Raw genomic sequence first — 19,562 nt, forward strand, 5'->3', positions numbered from 1 at the left:
GTTGTGCAGCCTGCGGTCCCTGTCTGGCTGGTCTGAGACATGGGTTGCCAGCAGCCTCACCTCTGTCTAGGAGACTGAAAAACCTGCTTGCCGGTAAAGCCACAGTGAAGCATGGTCAAGCGTGCAACCCGCAGTCTCAGTGGTGTTGGTACTTCTCCTGAACGGTCAGGCTATGGACACTTCATGAGCCAGTATGGTTTTCCTTTTTCTCTCTACAAGCTATTACTGATGCTATCAATGATAACGTGGTAACACTGCATCACAATTCATCCCTTAAATGGAAAAAGCTAACTGCATTTCATATGCTTCCTACAAAAGAGGTTAACATGTTAATCAATTAAATCAAAGTTTTGTTGAGTGACCTTAACACATTTCCAAGCTAACGTTCTGATGCGGCTAAACATGAGCCGCTGCACCCCTCGATTCCTGTGATCTAATGTTACCTTGCTTGTTGCATCTACTTCTGTTCCGTCTGCTTCTCCTTTGTCCAGCAGAGGCAATGGTAAGAATTCTGTTTCGGGAGAAAACAATGAAATACTGAAAATGCTTTATCAGGAATTTGGGCAGAACTTTGGCCTCTCTGTTGAAATTCAACACTCTGGGCAAAAGATCCTGGGTCTAACAAATTCAAATGTGACTCTGCTCAATTAGAAATGTATCTTCTTCTTGCCACTTGAAGCAGAGGGTTTCAGACTGGCTAGTAGGTTGCTTTTCGACCAGGCAGCATGACCTTAATCACTGACGTCAGATGCCGCTAGTCAAGAGGCCTCTATGAACTCCAATCAACTGGAGAATGACGAAATACACGCCTTTTCTATGGCAAGATCCCAACTTTGGAACACTCTTCCATCTTCACTGAGAAAGGTTACAAATTATCTGGAATTCAGACGCTTTCTGAAAAAACTATCTCTTTTAGCTGTGGCCACTAGTCTATCTGGTGACATCCTAGCTCCAAGATACCCTGGGGTGATGGTGCAATCTACAAGTCTACGGAACATAAGATAACATATCATAACATGTTTAAAGTAAATCTACAGCCACAGAGCTCGTAACCACTATTCCTCAGGGGCTCACCAACTGAGCTGCCACTCTCATTGCCTCTCTGAAGGCTCTTAGATGATAGTGGAAGTTTCTCTAACCGTGAGGATAATACACATTTGATATGGCAAATGGTTTGGGAAATCAGTGTCTTGTATACATTGATGTAGAGCTTAACAGATCAAATAAATTGCCTGGTAGAGGGTTCTAGTATGAGTGTGTGTGTCTATTATTAAATACTGCTCTTGACCCTTAGTTTGTTTGAGAAAACCAATAAATACGCACATTTTTTATTCCCGTATTTAGACGCAGACCTTCGAAGTAAATAGCTCTTTGTCTGATACTGTAGTATCCCTTTAACCTTTAAATCTAAATCTTACTTCTAAAGTAACATTTATTCCAATTTTGTCTGCCAGAGAACATGCTGAGAATAAGAATGCCTCCTGGTGATCAAATATATGGGTAGGCGACCTGCGCTTTCTAAAAATATGTTTAACCTGTAATTCAATTCATTTAAAATCTTTTGATGATGGAAGAAATATATCCCACCTTTTTCCTTGGAACACCATAAAGATTACTTTGGAAACATTGTTATGACAAATGTCTCAAAGCTTCAAAAAGTTTCTAGAGAAAATCTAAATAACAAAGCCAGTGACTCCCAACAGGGAATGTTTGAGGAAACCCCACACAGCTATCTGTATTTATTTTTTTATTATTGGTTATTGATAACACGCTTAATACCCAGAGTTTTCTAAGTGTGGAGCCAGGGATAAAATCTGTGTTGCTCTGCGTCGTCTTGCTTCCAAGATGAGCGTGTTGCCTCTGAGCTATCCTCTGCTGGGTATGCCTGGCTCGGTACACTTTGTCCTTTGTTTAAGGCTTGACATCTTGCCGGTTCGGGGATACATTGGAGCATGGAAACGTATTCCCAGAGAGAAGAGATTTAGATGGATAGGTCGAGATAGTGTGGAAACATCTCACCACATTCTAACACCATGCTCACACTTGCAATCTTTGAATGAAAAGGGATATGCTGAGTTTCGGGACATTAATCAAGACCAATTCTGGAATATGCTATATGGTGCGGAATCACCTGTAGTGGTATCTGGTGCCTATTGTATATGGCAGATCGTTAAAGGTAGACTGACAGTTTGTATTGATTTTTAGTCGATTTTCTCATGATGTAACATGAAATGATGAGCTTGCATGTATTTATGTATAAAATGTGAATTGGTAGATATGGGTTGTACGTATTTTTATAAGGATTTTAGTGTGAAAGTTTGATTAGCCAAATGTACTTAAATAAAAATAAAGTCAGTGATAGGATTCACAATGTTAAAGTTTGCTTATCAATATAATCAGAGAGGGTATAATTGATGCCTCACAAAGTTGTGACATGGACAATTTAACAATGGGTGTGTTTGATGAAGGTGACTTTGAAATTAATTCAAGGTTTTTTTGTTTTTTTTTTATACCACCTGGTGGGCACACAAATGACATCAATGAAATACACTAGAAATAATAGTGGTGTTTTTTTTTATCATACAGCACTTTGAAGTTATAGTACAAAAGGCCATGCCCTCGGACCCTATTTTTAATATCCTGTCTGTAATTGCTCTTACTGAGAAAGGCCTTAATTCTACACACTGATACAGAGCACCCCGTGTAATCCACTTGACGAAAACAACAGAGCACTGTATGAACTAGGTACATGGAACATTGCTGGGACGGCGAACACAATGGAAGACCAACTCACTTGGGCATGGGCTCATTTGCATACATGTCTTTAAGTATTCTGATCTTCCATGTGTGGTATATATGTGTTGTGCACATGTCACTTTCCTGTGTGTGCGTTTAGGATTCATTTGTAGGTTGCCTACTGCTGGTGGAGTAGATGTGTTCCTGGTTTGGGTTTGTTGCTGGTGGTTTCTGGAACAGTGTCTGTGGGATAAGGTGATGTGTGTTTATTTAAGTTGCATAAACAGGGCTATCAAGTGTCTCCTTCCTATGTGTAAGAATGCCACCCTGTCCACGGCATCTGGCACTCACACATCGGCCACATCGCACCCTGCCACACATGTCCTACAGACCAGTACATCATCAGCAACCACTGTAAAATACACAACAACAACATCAACAAAAAAGGCCCTCTCCAAAACCCCTTTCCCTAGTGCCAGTGAAGGAAATAAAGGAAAGGAGAAACCTGCTACCAGCCAACACAATCTACCCAACAAGCACAACCTGCCCATCCAGCCCAGCCAGCACAACCTAGCAGGATATTTCAATATGGCCAGCCTGCTCAGACAACAGTGACACCACATGTGGCTGTGCAAGCTCATACCTCATCCCTATTGGTGTCCCTTTGACATGTGTGCCATGGATGTGGACACAGCCACCCCCACATGCAACAGATAGGCATGCATGACACTGAGGTAGACGCAGGTGGACCGGGTGTGTGGTCCCCTGAAAATCAAAACAACCTGATGACCATAACTAGGTCACCATACAACAGTCCACACATCAAATGCCAGTCCATGTGCCTCCGGGGATGGACCCGTCTGCCAGGTTGGGTGACTCCTTTGAGGAAAAACACCAACGCATTATTAATGACCTCAGGGAGATGGGGGCACAGCTCCAAGCCAGGAGGAGCTATTGATGCAATACCTAAATGTGCTGCAGGGCATCAGAAACATATTCATGTTGCATGGCAAGATGTTGGGGGAGCAGGGGTCCCATCTGGCAGGGTGAACTGATGGCCTTGTGGGAGCGGAAACACATCAAAGACAGGGAATGGAGGGAGAGCTCTTCCACCTGCTGTTTTGTGGATGGAGCTACCCCTGCAACAGCTCAGATCTGTAGTGTCAAGGACAGGCACACCATCAACCTCTGCATCACAAATGAATATGTAATTTCCAGCCCTCCACATGGCGTACACATGCACCAGCCTACAGTCCACATGGGAAAGGGTAAATATCATGCCAATACATTTGCCTACAAATTAAAGTGTTGTCACCGGAAGACTTGTTGGGTGTGTGTTGGGGTTGGCTTCTGTGGGAGGGGAGGAGTGTGTGTTGGGGTTCACCTATGTGAGAGAAGGATAGCGTATGTGAGCCATATGACCATCAACGAGTGCAATTTAAGCATATGGATCAGAGGAACCATGTACCAGTGTCGGCTTTGTTAGTGTTAGCAGGCAGCATTCTCATTTTAATGGTGCACTCTTAATGCTTTTCCCCAATATGGCATTCCCAAATTTCTACTGCATTCGCACTTGTAGGTATCAACAAGAGTTATAGGTACAAAGCTCCTTAGGAGCCTGCCATGATGAAAGAAATGTTTCCCTTGTCCACACAGTGGCTTGCATTACACAGCTGTGTGGAACCAATAAGAACAGATGGAATGTCGCAACTGGGAGATGATTTTTTGATTACATATTTGCCCCATTCATAGCAATGGGACGAGTACACCATGCATCAGCAGGTGTCCGACTCCGGTGCACGACTCCTAGCACCTAAACCCATTGGTGCCAATAGTGTCTGATTTGGTGTCATTTCCCCTATTAAATGATTGTTATTCCCCTCTTTCAGCAATCATTCTTCTGGGAGTGCACCTATGTGAGTGGTGCCTTTATATTTACATGCATATGCCTCTTACCCCTCATTAAGACAATCAGAAAAATGCCTACATGCTTTGCTGCCTCATGAGAAGTCTTTCGTGCACATTCCACTGAGGATGTCCTGATGGTGACTCATCCTCATGATTACCCTCATCACTGTTAGATGGAATGTTCACATTGTGGAACATTGACACATTGTGCATCATGCACGGATTATGGCACGGGCAAGATGAAATTATGATGTGGCCAACCTTCTGCGGGATATACATCAGCGTTCTCTCGGTTCTCTGGAGGCAACATGCACTTGTTTTGAGGAGTCCCAAGTCCAACTCAATGATGTGGTTTGTGTGAATGTTGGCTGCACTGTACCACATATCCTCAGGCCAATCAGAGTCACTCTAGGGTGTCAAGCGCCATGGCAAGTGCGGATATGCGACATCCCCTGTATGGTAATGGTAGTGGAAATGTTATAAAAGTTTCCATTAGTCCTGTTTTATAGACAAAGCACATGTATGCTCTTGTGTGGGTGGAGTGAATAGTTACTGCAGCTAGGGGGTGGTCTTGTGTCACTAGCACAGTCTGTAGCACCTGTGCTCTCCCTCACCAGTCCATCCCTATACATCACCCCGACCAGTGAATCGTCCCCACTCATCTGTCATTCCCTGTGCTTAACATAATGTAGACCCTGTGCTTCATTCCCCCTCCCCATTCACTGCCTGTGCTTCCCCCCTCACCAGTCCCTCCCTGCATTTCTCCCCCATCTCACAAGTCACTCGCTGTGCTTCACCCCCAAACCCAGTTACTGCCTTGTTTCAACTTATCTAAGATCCACATTTGTTGACCCCTGTGGGTCGCCATTAAGGATCTTTGTGAAAATACTGCAAAAATGACTGTGAATCTGAAAATGGCTATTTCTTTGCAAATACTTTATGCTCAAATAAATGCAGGGGAAGACCCCATCCAATAATTCCCCATTTTAATGTTTACCCCAACCCAGCCCCTCATCTACATTTTCGCAAGAAGTAGTTAAAAACCATTCAATATTTCCGGATTTGCAGTAATGGAGTTCTGAGTAATGAGGTGATACCGCCATGCATGCTGCAAGGTGCTGTTGCTCAATGCTGTTGAATCATATGTGGAACCAGGGAACCTGGCACAGAAGTGATTGATGGTCATATTTGAGTCCCAGGTGATCTGTTGTTTCAGATTTCTGTAGACCTGCTCATTCAGATAGGGGCGGGGGTAGCAACGGTATATTTGTGCACTCCTGAACCCCTATAATATTAGGGAGTTATGAGACGTCATAGCAGCATCCTTCTTTTGCATATATTGTTTCAGGTGTTGTGGGTAGATCTATGGGTGCGGCTTCATGACGTAGTAGGGCACTTACCTCCGGGGTAAGGATAAGCAATGAGGTTGACTGTGGAATGCCATGCACCATGGCAACTGTGTTTTGGTTTGAACAGGTTGCTAGACAATGGAAGACAGCCACCAGATTCAACAGAGAGAGTATGGCTGTGCATAGCCTAATTTGGCTTTCTAAGCCCCTTTCAATGATTTGCATTATGTAAATGATGGTTGTCCAAACCTTATGTTCAAAGCATCTATGAGTAAGTTAGGCCCACATGGACATTCCCACTCTGGATATGGGTGGTTTGTGCAAGTCCTTCCTTCCTTGTTACCTGCTGCCTGATTACTTAATTCCTCATACCCTGTAACAGTAGGTACAGCTACCCGTTTAGAAAACAATTTCATTGCCTGAGCGTGGTATGAGGTGTGGCTAGATCATGCAGAATTGTATCTCTGAAGTTTGTGTTGGCTTTTCACTTAGATGCAACTCACCTGGATGGTATAACTCTCTTTTAGGGTGAAAGGGAAAGGCCAACACCGTAAATCAATGTTTTTGATTTTAGATGTTAAAGGAATGCTTTGGTCAAAAATGTTTATTGTCCCTACGGGTCGGCCATGTGTTTTTAAGCCTAAGTCGCTCGATTTTACAAAAATTTCCTATGGACCTTACCCAAGTTTTCGTCCATTAAACGCACGCAAAAACAGGCACCAGGGCGCTGCCATTTTGTGATAATCCTATCACTTGCCCCATCGCCCTGGCTGACCTGCTTTTGCGGCTCTAATCATATCCCCCGTCTCTGAGCCTGTCATAAGCAGATGCGTTCCGGCCATTTCACAACGCCAAAGCATGTCTCGTGTCAACAATCACTGAGCTTCAGCTAATGACATGTCGCCATGGAAATGGCAAGACGCCTCTTTCCTCAATAAGTATAAACAGACCGTTTCACAACACACACCAGCAGATTTTCGATTCCATTCCTCTCTATGTGTTACTTTGAGTATTCTGTGACTCCTTTCTGTGCTCTGGTCAGCTACCTTTGCCACTTGTAGCCCGTGGGAACACCTGTACCATCGCTATTAATTATTTTAGTTTGTTTACCACACAATGGCTACAATAATGCCCTACATGTACGAGCCCGAGTACACCGAGGAGGAACTACTGGAAAGGGAAACACGCGAAAACGATGGGGCTTCGGACGGCAGTTGGCAGGACGAATCAACGGATGAAGACACTGGACCTAGTCGCATGGACAGTGTTTCCACCTGGTGCACATGCAATCGGTGCAAGCTAATGCCAACCGAGGAGGAGAACTGCTGCTGCTGTGAAAACTCGGGATGCGTGGCCTACATTTCGGAAGGCAAGCCACGACCGCAATGCATCACCGAGCTGCCAGACTTCAGGGCAGCCTGCCTCGCACTGTCCGTGTTGAAAATAATGATGGTGCTTATGCACGAACTTCGCGCAACTGTTCGTCCTCGTAATCCGAGTAACGAGTAAGTATAATCTGCTTGAGATGCCACTACTATTTCATGGTTGTCTCCTATATCCAAAATTACATCTACATATCATTGTAACGCATGAAAGTCGTTCAATAGTCTGCAGTCTCTAGATGGCATTTGTCCGAGCAGAATGCCATTAGTTACAAGAATTGTCATTGAAAAAAACGTTTAATCAACTTATCTTGGTCATTTAAAAACAGTTTGTATCATTATTTTTCACAGGTGGTACCGGCTGGTGGCCTATCGTAACTTTACATGGTGGCTTCACGGGAGGCTTGGACACCGCGTTCGAAGAGTAATACCCGCCTATGCCGTTCGTGCCATAAGAGAAACTTTCCCGAGTGACAGCGGTCAGTACAGGGGATTTTCCCTCGCTGTGCGGCAACCTGACCTGTACAATGTGTAAAGTTTTGTATGTTTGTGCCATCAAAAAAAGAAACAAAATAAAACACCACATATATTTTAACAAGGTTGTTTCGATTTTTTAAATGAATCAAGTGTGTCTCCATTCAAGAGTCTTCCTGTGCCTTGTCTGCACCCCCACCGGCCCATCCATCCCACCCCCCTCTATCAAAGGCGGTTCGCGCCAGTCGATGCGCGCTGCCATGGGGGGCTGTCAGGGGCGCGAACAGCCAAGGTGTCAAACAGCATGTACACTTCAAAAGGTATCCCACGCCAAGGGCCCATCACTCATATGGCCTCCTCAGACTCCGTGTCTCCAGGCAGGGCTCTCCCTTGAAGCAGGCCGTCCCCTGCAATCCACATAAGTGTGTTTCCATTCAGCAGTCTTCCTGTGCCTTATCTGCACGTCCCAGGCCCATCCATCCCACCCCCCTCTATCAAAGGCGGTTCGCACCGGTGGAGGCGCTCTGCAATGGGGGGCTGTCAGGGGTGCGAACGGTCAAGGTGCCAAACACAATGTACACTTCAAAAGGTATCCCACGCCAAGGGCCCATCGCTCACATGGCCTCATCAGACTCTGTGTCTCCAGGCATGGCTCCCCCTTGAATCAGGCCGCCCCGCTGCAATCCACATAAGTGTGTCTCCATTCAGCAGTCTTCCTGTGCCTTATCTGCATGCCCCAGGCCCATCCATCCCACCCCCCTCTATCAAAGGCGGTTCACGCCAGTGGATGCATGCTGCCATGGGGGGCTGTCAGGGGCGCGAACGGCCAAGGTGCCAGCAGCATGTACACTTCAAAAGGTATCCCATGCAAAGGGCCCATCGCTCACATGGCCTCCTCAGACCCCGTGTGTCCGGCCAGGACCCCCCTTCATGCTGGCCGTCCCCCAGCAAACCACATAATACCACGACATACACACGTCATTCATTCACAAACACACCCCTGTTTGTAATACTTTATAAACCACTTGATATGTCTCATGAGAACATCTTTGTGCTTTGCAAGTCAACTCCTGAATGTGCTACCTGAGAACCACTGAGATCTATGTTAATCTGCTTGTCGTCGTGCTATCCGTGAACTTTTGTGACCGCTTCGAGCAAACTCATCAGTGTGCTACCTGTGGCCATCTACCTGTTCTCCTGCAACATACTGCTCTGCTTGCTGAATCCAACTGTTTGTTGGTCAAGGTAAGGCCATGTATCCTAGTCATATTTCGCTGATTTTTAAATTTCTATCTATTTGCGAGCAGAGTACTCAATAGTGCTATGTTCATTGAATTGCATCCTTCGGGGGTCCAGTCCATAATGTAAGCATGTTTCCTTCTCGTGCAAGACTGAACATTCAAGGGACGAGTCACATGTTTAGAGTTTAGTCACATCATGTATAAATTTCGGCAATTTATGCAAATACTAAGCCGCACATGATGAACTGGTATAGTTCCTGCGACCAAAACAAATCTTGCATTGAACATTGTATGGTTCTTTTACTTTTGTATCACATTTTTATTCAACAAGATTGTATAATAATGTCAATATTTACTTTTCAGAATTTTCAACAATGCCTGCCTGTTCGATTAGTGGTTGCCCTTCGAAGACCCATGCTAAATCTGAAGGCACTACAATGCATGTATTCCCGAAAACTGTTGATCGAATAAGAGAATGGGTCAGGCATTGCGGATATCCACTGGATGAGCTGGAAAGTAGAGTACAACAAGTCTTAGAGGACAAGAGGGGTGATCGATACCGCATCTGCAGCCGGCACTTTTCCTCGAACATGTACACAACATCTTGGTAACAAAGAAGAATAAACGGCGAATGACACGAAAATTGCTCGCGAACGCTATTCCCACTCTATTCGTCCACATTCCGCCACTGGTGAGTCAATGGTCCGGATTTAGCTTTAGGCCTTGCGGTAGTGTGTAGGTAGCCAAATGGATTCGTTGATATTTTAGTTGTTGTGTCCCTTGTAATACTTTCGACATTGATATGAGTGTATAGCTTTTTGAATAATGACATTTATCAATATATTCTTTTTCGATTTCATAACCCACAAACGAAATCTATATATGGGCAGAGGGAACTCTGCTATATTGCGCATTTTCAATAGCATTACTCTCGAGTATTCTGTCTCCTTACATGGCAATTTTTAATATTGGCATTTCATTATCAATCAATAATTTACCTTTACAACTGCTTGACTATCCCTTGAATCTGAAGCAAGAACATTCTACATCCGTGACATGCTCGCAGTTATCAACAACTTCTAGCGCGTATCAGGTAATCTTACTTCGCTATTCCGCTACAGACTTGTTTTATGCATGTCAAGTAATATTTTTATTGTATCGTGTATTTATTTTACCGAATGTTTGGTTAGTGCTTTCCAATTGATATACACCTTAGTTATTGTCCACTGGTGTTTGTTTTCAGTTATGATTAGTGTTATCCATAGTAATGCAAGTACTGTTTTCAGGGAGATGCTGAAGCGCCCGCCACATTGACAACATCCCTTAATGTTCTTCAGCAGCACAACGTATGGATACTGACAGCTCCATCGAACTCGATCATCAGAGCTGGAATACTTGTCGTTTGATTGTTCTACACAATGTTTCATTCATGGATAGCCATTGATATGTACCTGTGCGGTCGACCCCAAGTGTGTGTTATGTTTTCAATACTGTAATCCTTACTAATGCAAGTACTATCTTTCAGGCAGTTGATGGAGCGTCAACCCCTGCACTTGATGCAGAGCCTGACATTCAAGTAACTCCAGGGGAAGTGGAAGCGGGACCTTGCTATACGAATCGGCACAACAGCTTTCGGAAGTGCGCTCTACATTTACAACATCCCTACATATTCTTTGGCAGCACGAGGTATGGATACTGACAGTTCCATCGAGCATCATCATATCACGTGATTCCATTTGCTATACTTTCTTCCCTATTAACGCAAGTAGTGTGTTTCAGGGAGACGACGGGGCTTCCACTACAATAACAACATCCCATTTAGATGAGGCAGATGTTAATAAATCGGAGAAATAAGTCGATGAAATCTGATCATATTTAGATATTCCTTGATTCTTTTAGATAATGCATCATTTGAGGTTATCTCTTTATATGTACCCGTTCCGCCGACCCCAAGTGTGCGTTATGTTTACAATATTGAAAACCATACTAATGCAAGTACTGTGTTTCAGGGAGACGACAGAGCTTCCTCTAGAATTATAACATCCCTAGTAGATGATGCAGATGTAAAGAAATCGGAGAAATAAGTCGATGAAATCTGATCATATTTAGATATTCCTTGATTCTTTTAGACAATGCATCATTTGTGGTTATCTCTTTATATGTACCTGTGCCGTCGACCCCAAGTGTGTGTTATGTTTCCAATATTGAAAACCATACTAATGCAAGTACTGTGTTTCAGGGAGTTGCTGATGCCTTCTCCCCAATACAGCCATTCATGGCAGTCCATGCGAAGCCAGAGGTATGGATACTGACAGTTCCATCGAACTAGATCATCAGAGCTCGAATACTTGTCGTTTGATTGTTCTACAGAATGTTTAATTTGTGTTTAGCTATTGAGATGTACCTGTGTGTTCGTCCTCACGTGTGTTTTATGTTTTCAATGTTGTGATACATAGAAATAAAAATGCTCTGTTTCAGGGAGTCGATGGAGCGTCATTCCGCGCTGTCTATGCGGATCCAGAAAATATAGTCGTTGCAGCGCAAGAGGAAGCGAAGACATGCAGAAACGAATTGGAGCAACAGCGTGCAGATGTTGAAGTTCGAGTCAAGAAAGTTGCCAAGAAAAGAAACAAAAATAAGGTTAGTTGCAATCAGTTCAAAATTTTAGGAATTGTTTTGTGTTGCGGACTATATTATGTTTTTTTTTTCTGTCAATTATACTATACTTTATATTGTGTTTAAAATTAACATCCCTTTTCCTATCTGTCCTCTAGATACCCGTGGGTGTACGAACTATACATACACAGACAGTGAAGCAAATGAGAGATGTTGCTTGCCAAACCATTTACACTAAGGAGGAACTACTAATTCAGACGCGGCATGTTGAGACTCGGGATGCTCATGTCCAATGGCCAGAACATGAATTGAATGTGTCCGGAGAATCCAGTAAAGTTGTATTGGACCATTGCTACAGTTCGACTGCACCACCAAAAGAAGATGATACTGAATGTATTGAAGATAGCTCTGAAGTAGTCGCAGATCAATTCACACAATCTACACCCGCCAAAAAAATGCCACCCAAAAAGCTGTCGACAATGTTGTGTTCTCCCATCAATGCTGAAGTAACAGATGTTGAAATGACAGAGAATGAACCAGCAGCAGCACCCAACGACGCATCAGAACTTGATATCAGCGATATTTCTTTCAAATTTGTTGATATGTCCTCAACGGCACAGTCAGAAACAACTTTCATGCCGAATGACAGTCTAATGAAAGAGGGCAAATACATAGTATTCGACAGTTGTTTGATGGATATTCTAAGTATGCTGAAATGTGGGCATTCAGTTGGAGGGGAAGTATGTGGGGAGCCATTGATTCATGTGACTCGTCAAAAACAAGGCAGTAACATCAAAATACATGCCGCCTGTAGATTAAATCATGCGTTCTCATGGTCTACACAACCGATGCTGGGGAAGCTGCCAGCAGGCAATCTACTGTGTGCAGCTGCCTCACTTTTTAGTGGGTCCAGTTTTAGAAAGTTAGAGTCTTTCTTTCAGTTTGTGGGACTCCATTTCATTTCTAAAATGTAGCACTACAAATACCAACATGATTATCTGTTTCCGGCCATTAGTGATGCTTGGAAAATTGAACAATTGTCTTTAGCAAGTACATTCGAAGAGAAACGATTCAGTCTAGCCGGCGATGGACAGTGCGACAGCCCTGGATTTTCTGCCAAGTACTGCACCTACCACTTTCAGGACATGGATAGTAAGAAAATTAGAGTTTGGTGGTCGTGCAGGTGTCCCAATGTAAATCCTCAGTGGCCACGGAGAAACTAGGATGTATAAAATCATTGCAATATCTACAATCAAGGGGAATGCACATCGACCTCATAGCCACGGACAGACACGTTTCAATTGCCAAGACAATGAGAGAGCAGTTCCCACATATTAAACATCAATTTGACGTATGGCATCTTGCTAAATCAATCAATAAGAAAATCTCAGCTGCAGGGAAAAAAAAGGTTTTGAAAGTATTTCACAGTGGTGCCAGTCTATCAGCAACCATCTTTGGTGGAGCTCCAAAACTTGTGAAGGGTCAGTGGAAATCCTACTTGAAAAATGGCGGTCACTGATGCACCACTGTACCAACGTTCACCGCTGGACAGAAAACCAACATTTCCACTAATGTGAACATGGCCCTTTGTCCACAGAGGAGGCACAGAAGAAGAAGTGGTTGATTGCATCTTCACCTACACACAAAGCCATTGAGAACATTGTTTTCGATAAAACTCTATCAAGAGATTTGAGGGGACTGACAGAATTCTGTCACACAGGAGAATTGGAGGTGTTCCACAATATGTGCCTAAAGTACAGGCCAATGCGATTGCATTTCAGCTTAAAGGGCATGAAACATAGGACTCTACTAGCGGTCATAGCCCATAACGAGAATGTGGGCCATGAACAGTCTAGGACTGCGGGAAATGTAGGGATGCCTCGCTACACTATGACCTTTGGAAAAATAACTAAGAAATGGGGGGTAAAACCAGTAAATGGGGAAATGGAGTTCGACTTTGTTAAAGGCCTTATTGTTAGTGTATTAGAGAAGCACAGATATGGAATTTTGAGCGTTTCTGTGCAGAGCACTGATGCATTGCCACCAAACATTGCCACTGTGCCATGTCCACCCAAAGCAGAGCTTGTTGAGAAGTTCAAATCCCGGTTTAAATAAATCATTGTAATCTGATTGTCTTTTTGAAAATAATGTTATTGTACATTGTGCATACAACGTATGCTAACCCTAAACCCTCCATTCACCATCCTGGGTGGTGAACAACATGGGTGTCATCTTTGACTTCTCTCTCTATTCACCTCATATCGCTGACCTTGTGAATATGTGTATGTATATATTTTTGTTGCTGTAACTAAGTTTCGCAATCTCATGTAAATGCTGCGCACTGTTAACCGAGGGGAGGCTTGCATATTGCAAATGATAAAACAAATAAACAATAAATCGCACTTTCAACTCAACTCCTTGGGTACTTTATACTTTCCTTGACCTTCCCCCAAAAAGTCAATGTCTCCATAGTTATGGTTCTCTAGGGCTGCAAAGCTCGCGGACAACGAGGACAAAATTGGGGGCCTTAGAACGCGCCAAGCGAGGTGTTGCAGATGGGAGAGAAGCCAGTTCGTATTTGCACATTGAGGCCTAGTAAAAACATGGAGTCGAAAATTCAAGTTCTCACAGATGGCTTTAGACGGGATGCTGCAAAGTAAGAATGTACGCTCATGCAGAGTGAAGGTCAGCGGCTTTGATTTTGTGCTTGCGGGTTGAAGAGGCCCACGAATCGCACTGGCAGTATAAGGTTCTATTGTTTTTTGACCTTGAGAGACAGGGACCATGCCGAAAGGACTCATTTGAAGGAGGGGGGCAATAACGTAAGAGACGATAAGGCTGAAAATTCTGAAACTAGACCGAGTTTCATGTTAGTTCAATATATTAAAAATCGTTGGCACGAACACAGTGGGATTTACGGACTGCATTACGCAGAGATACAATGGAAATGGCAAATATAATGTAAGTAACTCTTTAGACGCTTTTATACCGAATGAATGAATGAATGAATGAATGAATGAATGAATGAAGAGCAAGTACAACATTTGTGGGGTCGTCTTTCTAACGGGCACAGGGCATGCATGTGCCCATTCGACACGCATGTAGACAAACAGTCATTTCTCAGTGGTTGAACGGTAAAAAAAATCATTAGTTTGTGTGTTTCCCTCGATTTATTTCGTTAGTTTTCGCATTGCTTTTAGAGCTGAACATACTCCATTGCACTATCCTCGCAAGCAAATAGTTTCAGCTCGCCCGTAATAAATAAAATGAATAATAGTAATAAAGATCGGCTGGTGAGACTAATTTCAATTTTTATGTTTTCTAAACAGGTACATCCTACCATATTGTCACTGCCATCTATTCCAAACCCCAGCAGATGGATTTTTCAACCGCCTGCTGCAGCATCTTGTAAACAACTGCACTACATTGACCATTTTATGGGACGATCGCTAAGGAGCCACATGCCGTTACGCTGTACTAGCGGCTAGATGCAACATATGGACCTTTACGGTGGCCTAGTGCCTAGTTGATGGAACAGCCTTGCGGTTCACCGTGCGTCCAAAGTGCTTCTTTTAACGAAAACCAACACCCTGTGTACCATAAAGGAACAGCGCGTGACTCACAATAAACTTTTCCGGATTTGCGGATCGAGAGAAAAGAAAAAAAAATCCATTCCGATTCAATAAGCTAATTGCTGAATATTCTCTAAACATTTAATGTCAAATAAATGTACTTTACCAAATGTACCGTATTGCTCTTTGATTTTAAAGTACAGTTGCCTATGCAGCACAGTAACGTCACAGAGAGAGGCGGGGAATATGAATGTTTTGATAATGTCAGGCTCAGGGGCGGGGGATATGATTTAGTGCCGCAAAAGCAGGTCAGCCAGGGCTATGGGGCAAGTGATAGGATTATCACGAAATGGCAGCGCCCTGGTGCCTGTTTTCGCATGTGTTTAATGGACGAAAACTCAGGTAAGGTCCATAGGAAATTTTTCTAAGATCGAGCGATTTAGGCTTAAAAACACATGGCTGACCCATAGGGACAATAAACATTTTTGACCGAACCATTCCTTAAAGCTCTGCCCTGCTCTAGACAAAGCATCTAAAAGCAGCAAGAGAGCTCTCAAGGAGTGTGTTAGCTTGTTTTGAGCATGTGATGACATGTTGCTGTACAGGGGTGGGGGGAGGGCTAGAAGTGATAAATATCACCTGCTGTTAGGCTTTGTTTGACACAAGCCTGCAGTTTTTGTTGTGAACCATGTGAAAACCATTTCCATTTCTGCCAAAAACATACACCATATAACAAGGAGAACTCCTGAACTATAAAATAAAACTGAAACTCAATTGCAAAATAAATGTACATCATGGTTAATTTTTGTTTAGAAGAGACAAACATAAAAATGTTCGGAGGGTGAACTCCAGAATGCATATACAATGTGGCATCTCAGTGGTAACTACCAAACACAACAACATACCAGAAGCTGCATTCTTTCATACAATTCATTCATAACTGACTGTGGTGACTACTGGTCACCTATGGTGACAGAAGCTAGTGCTAAGAAAGCTTAGACTCCATGCACAATTTCTGAATTTGATTTGCCCAGTATTTTGGAGGTACTCACTTGCACAAAATAAACACATGACCCGCGTTTGTATTCAGCGCCGAAATAACCACACGGGTTACTACACCTTAAGATGGCTGTGGCCTGATCTGGAGTCTTCCCTTCCCATTCTGTGCTTACCACGCAGCTGATTAGCTTTCCCATACTATTAGCACCAATCAGAAATCGCTGGTAGGCGAAGTCGGCCTCTGCAACTAAGGCCTCGAAACTAAGGCTACCCCTGTCTGAGCCCTAGCTATCCAGAAGCCCACCTGATGAACTGGAGCTTGCACCGCGCTGCAGGATCTGAGTCTTCCCTCTCAGCCCGCATTGAAGGTAAGCCAGAGGGCATTACCGTGCATTCACCGGCTTTATGAGGGCTACCAGAAGCTGGTGCTGAGAAAGTGTAGACTCCATGCACAATTTCCGAATTTGATTTGCACAGTATTTTGAAGGTGCTCACTTGCACCACATAAACACATGACCAGCGTTTGTATTCGGTGCCAGAAATAGCCACAAGGGTTACTGCACCTTAAGATGGCCGCCACCTGATCCAAAGTCCTCCCTTCCCATTCTGTGTTTACCACGCAGCTGAGTGGCTTTCCCATACTATAAGCACCAATCAGGAATCGCCGGTATGCAAAGCCGGCCTCGAAACTAAGGCTAAGCCCTGTCTGAGCCTGTCGGAACCGGGAGGGCTGGAGGTCTGCCCAATTCCCTCTCTCTGCTTTATTCACCGCCTGTAACTATCTTCTGGACTTACGCTGACCTGCTGATCCACCATGTGCTCCCGCCACAACCCATGGTAAGAGTCGGACTATGTGCCCTGTACGCCCCACTCTGCTATCCCTTGCTACACATCAGTTACAGTGACCGTTCCACCTCATATCGCTCGCCTCCAACAAAATCTCTGGTTTGGATTTCACGATAGTTTTTTGCCTATCCGCACAGATGGGGTTTTTCCTGTCACCCCCCCTTACTCACAGCTGAGATAGCGAAACATATCACAATGCAGAATACCCTGCGAAAAGCCCATTCTGGCCATTGCCCACTGTGCATACTATAAACCAGATGAAAGGTTGGTGTTGCGGTAGTCAACTCGTAATTAAAAACAATACATGTAGCCGTTCACTACGTAAAACCATCCGACCATCACACAACTTTGCCTTTCTCATCAAGCGCAATATCCTTTATCTTTAATCTGCTGCCAATTTAGCCCATTGGATTAACCGTGCACACTGATGCTATCTTGTTTATTGTGCATTGCCTAATGTTGCTGTCTTGCCATTCTACCCCCTTACACTGTTTAAATGCATTCTATTATCAGATTGATATTGCTAAATAGCTTATGTTAATTGCGATCTTGCTTGTACGCACGTTAGCCTCCTCCTGAAAGTAACTATGTTCTGTATATTAGTATATCGTGTACAGTGAATTCCACAAATGAACTGCCATACACTGTTTTATTGCTTTCTATTATTAGATTCGCACTGTGAAACAGTTTATATTCATTGCTATCTCCCTTGTGCACATTAGCATGTACTGTATGTGCACGTTAGCCTCCTCCTGATATTATTATGCTCTGTATAGCAGCATATCTTGCATAGTGAACTCCACATATGAACTGAAATGCCGTTATCCTTTGACCACTTGTTTGCATTTCTATACTCTACCTCAAGTTGTACCGTACACCTATAGCTGTTCTTATGTGCCTGATTCTGTATGTCTGCGCTAGTAGACACACCTATTGCTGATTTAAGCCGGCTTTGGCAGACACACCCATTGCTGATTTTATATGCATGCTCTAATAGAATAATTTGAATTAGGGTTTACAAACATTTGCCCGTACTAAGGCCTACCACTCACAGTATAGCTTTATTTTGCCTCCTGATTGTGCATATTTAGCAACCTTGCATAATTTAGGCTGGATACAGCCATCCATCCATCTCACCAAGCCTTAGCCTTTATCACAAACTTCATTGTCACTTTACACCTGTCCACTATAGTATTCACCATAGCCAGCTCTCATCTGCCTCCTATATGGACCCCCACATCAATCCTAGAGTGCCCTACAGTTGTATGTCTATGGCACGCAGCCTCCCACCATCTGTCCTTATACCACCATCAAGATTCCTACCACCTTTCCTACACACTGAATCTATCATTCCACAGCCGCTAGTGACATCTAGGCCGCTACCTCCATGTATATCTACTGTATTGAAAGTGCAGCACATGTCTACGGCACCCCCTTACCACAGAGCAGTACCACATTACGCAGTCACTCCTTTCTGCAACACACACACCCAGCCACCCCAACCAACTACACCAACATCACCATCTACTTCACCTTGCTCCACGCTCCACAGGAATCACAGACTAAGCATTAGATTCCCACTGCGACACAATGCCTCTATCACTTAAACTTCTTACTAAAAAATGTGATAACCCGCCATCACAAATTAAAGCTTGCCTCATCAATGCCAGATCTCTATCTGCTCACGCATTAGATATCGCGGACTATAGTACCTTACATGACCTCGACTTTATAGCCATCACAGAGACCTGGCTGCATGCTGCATCAGGACCATCTCTCTCCTTAGCTATACCTGACAATTATTCCATCATCAGATCTGACAGAGATGCCAGCCTCTCTAAAGGGGGAGATATTGCATTCATCTACAAAACCTCACTGGGCTTAAGAAGCTTCATCAACCAAAGCATGCCATCAGCAGAACTATTATCCATTAAACTCCCTATCTCACCTACAGGCACTATCACAAACCACCTAATCTACCGACCACCAGGACCGACCTCCACCTTCGAAAATGTTATTTCACACCATCTATCCACAAACACAAAAACTAAATCACAAGTCATTATCCTAGGCGACTTTAACTTAAGTTTCCAAGACCTGAAAGAGCTCAAAACTTGTGCCCTTAAAGACACAATCACTGAATTAGGATTCACACACTGTATAACCTAACCCACACACAATAAAGGCAGAACCCTAGATTGGCTAGCTGACCTTAATTGCAACATCGATATCCAATCCAACACTCCCTGTGCCTGGTCCGACCACCACATAATCTCGTCCACACAATCTACAAAAAAAAGTACCAGCCATGATGACTAGAAATAAACACAACTTGACCATTGAGAAAATAATACCACTACTTCAACCTATCATCAACCCTAGCACGACTCTCTCTGATCCCACGTTCCTTGTTGACCTGTACAATCACACTATCCTTAA

Source organism: Ambystoma mexicanum, chromosome 2q, assembly GCF_040938575.1.
Source record: "Ambystoma mexicanum isolate Mex_15411 chromosome 2q, UKY_AmexF1_1, whole genome shotgun sequence".
In the NCBI taxonomy this organism is placed as follows: domain Eukaryota; kingdom Metazoa; phylum Chordata; class Amphibia; order Caudata; family Ambystomatidae; genus Ambystoma; species Ambystoma mexicanum.